Consider the following 3479-nt stretch of genomic DNA (forward strand, 5'->3'; position numbering starts at 1 on the left):
TATGTATGTATGTATGCATGTATGTATGTATGTATGCATGTATGTATGTATGTATGTATATATGTATGTATGTATGCATGTATGTATGCATGTATGTATATATGTATATATGTATGTATGTATGTATGTATGTATGTATGTATGTATGTATGTATGTAGGCATGGCCGAACGGTTTTAAAAGTTCGCTTTGCATTTACGTAATCCCGGATTTGATCCGTCAGAGTGGTACTTTGGGAAAATATCATTAAACGAAGCCAAAGGTCGGTTTCTGCCACATGTTGAATTATACATTAGGCGGTAAGAAGTTTACTTCTCAACCACATGGTTTCGGCTTCAGTCCCACTGTGCAGCACCTTGGACAAGTGTCTTCTACAATAGCTCCAGGTCGACCAAAGCCCTTGGAGTAGATTTGGTTACCAGAAATCAGGGATGATGAAGGCAAAGAAATTCTCCGACACCACTTCTGACTCACTTCGGATGTATGTAAAGGTACCAAATCTTGCTGTCACACATATGACCTTCCAGCAGCAACCCTCTCCGGCCACTGCTTGATAAGTCCCCACCAGCTTCACATTGAGCCTAGGGTCCTGTTCAAATATATGGGGTAGCAGAACATCACCCTCACTGTAGAGACACGTAAAAGCCATCGTCTATCTTCCTGCTGGCCACGACTTCGTAGTCTGCGTTGCAGCCGATCCTGTCACGTCTTACAGCCTTTTCAGTGTTCACCAAGCATTTAGTAACAGTCATAATTTCGTCATTTTGAAACCCAGGGCAAATCATCATAATACAAGTAACTCTTCTCCTATATTCAAACGGCTTCCAGCCCTCGATGACAGTAAAATTTTTCTCAACTAAAACTTTAATCATTATGTTCTTTAACACTGTTGACTGTTCACCAATACATCAAACTCACGGAAAAAAAAAGAAGACATAAAAATCGTCAGATTTAGCGCAAACACCCTATATATACAAAAGTAATGCAATGATTTATTGATATTTGAATCACTTGTCATAAGTTCTAAAATTTAGAAATTATTAATATATAAATCAAAAATAATTTTGTACATGATATATTGACGTTAGGTTGATAAAGTTATTCGCAATGATCATAAAACATAAAGTATGAACAACCACATCAGAAGAATCATTAACGTTCTTCAGAAAGATACTTTGGACAAAAGAGTAATTAAATAAGGCATAATGCATGAATAATTACTAGTGTCTTTTGTTTGTTCTAGTTGTGAGCCTCTGTTATAGATACTTATTACAAGGGCAATGCGTGGTGTGGCAGTGATTACGTAGATCGTGGAACACAATACTTTGCAGCAATGAATCACTTCTCCTTAGCTCCTACTATGAAATCTCATCATAGTCATATTTATTGTCATATTTTCATGGGTCGATAAAATAAGTACCAGTGAAATCATAATGTAATTAATCAACTGTGCCTAACCCATAAAGGTTACATCCATGTGCATACGTTAGAAATATTACCAAAAATGCTTGAACTGTCAAATGTTTAACTAGACGTTATACGTTACCAAACGTAACGAATACACATACACAAATATTTAAAAATATATTTCATTAAAAAATAATTTGCTCTTAAAATTGTAATAAGTTGTTCGGAAATATTAGATGATATTTCGATGCTTTTCTTTGGAGACTTATTGAACTTAAATTTCTTTTAAAAAATAATTGGTATTGTCATAAATAATATTTTTAAAAAATGGATGAAATGTAGTTTCAGTATGTAGTTAGGGTTTTCTATACATAATTTTACGATGAATACGCCTTTGTATGTATTTAATGTCGTTTGATACAATTTCTCGATGAACCATTTCGTCTTTCTGCGAATATGACATTCAACATTTATCTTTCGGCCAAAATGCTTTCGATTAATGTGTTTTCGATGAAATATGTATATAATTCTATGTTTATACATATGCAAATACATTGTTCGAGCTGATCAAACCTTGTCACCATGAGTAGCCCTCTAAGAAGTAGGACATTCGCAATAAGATGGTTTGTGGGCTCACAGGAATACGCACGTTCCCTCAACACGGCAAGGTAACGATTTCAAGTGGAGAAAAGCTAAATTTCCGTCTAAATAATACATTATTACCTCATAGCATCACCACAGTATTCGAGGTCATGCGTTTATGTTAATCAACTATATTAATTACGGTGGGTAATTTGATTTTTTTGTAAGGCTTTGTCAGGTGGTAGCCTTCAAACGGGTAACACATTAAGTTTGATTGCAGTGGAGTAGAAGAAACATAAAGAGCACCATACCATCTGTCTTGTACTATTTCATTTCATCATATTACGTTCTGATTTCAAATCCCGCTGGTATTTATGCTAAATAAACACAAGCATTATTAATAAAGTCAACACGAAATATCCTTCAGCGATTTTCATGTTTTCATTCCTTTGCTCCCTTGTACATACATAAACATATTCGGATTCGCAATGCACTAACAAATAGTTATGTGCAAACATAAGTACGTACGTATGTATGTATGTATGTATGTATGTAGGCATGGCCGAGTGGTTTAGAAGTTTAGAAGATCGCCTTGCAGTCACGAAATCCCGGATTCGATCCGACCGCGTTTCATCTTGCACAAATATCATTCAACATAGCCAAAGGTGGGCCCAAACTTTATGAGTGAAACAAGAGACAGACTTCAAACACAGCTAGTATTTATGCAATATAAACAGATTGATGTTAAATTAGAGGTACAGCTTATAATTATATTAAAGTCGCAATCAGTAATCGTTACGTATTGCTTACTGAGATCTGCAGCCTGAAATAGAGGGTTTGCTTGAGATCGAAATATCATCATGATGTATAAACTTACATAGGCACTGTTTCTACACTGGCTATTTTTGCCAGTGCAGAAACCGGTCTACGTGAGTCCAAATACTTAAATGTAAGTTGGGAGATTGTCTTAGCCCATTTGCCTTCGGACAGTTGATTTCTGCAATTATTATCAATATATTTTGGCGATTTATATGAGTTTTGACTGTTATTTCCAGCAGGTATACACATGTAGTATGTCCTTTGATTAATTTTAATCCTTCAGCTATTTAATGCTTTTTTGGGGACCTGCAATCGCCTATATTATTGATTCTGTTATCCTTTTAAAATTGTTACACTAGATAATAACAGAGTCAACATCCAAGCTCTATCTACCCATCCCTGCAGAACACTGAAGAGATGGAGCTAGCATGTAGGATATCGTGGCCTCTTAGCAGAAACGGCCGTAAGGAACTGATCTTTTAATCTTTTACTCTTTTATGTATTATTTGTATATATTTGTGTAGCACAGTCTTTGCATGTCTTGGCATGTGTATGTATTCTTATATTACTCCCTTTTGTTTTGGAATATATAAACATAATAAAATGTGTATCGGATGATGTATGTCATTTTTATATCCCCTCCATTTTCTTTTTGTCATATATATATATATA

This window comes from Octopus bimaculoides, chromosome 9, assembly GCF_001194135.2.
Source record: "Octopus bimaculoides isolate UCB-OBI-ISO-001 chromosome 9, ASM119413v2, whole genome shotgun sequence".
In the NCBI taxonomy this organism is placed as follows: Eukaryota; Metazoa; Mollusca; class Cephalopoda; order Octopoda; family Octopodidae; genus Octopus; species Octopus bimaculoides.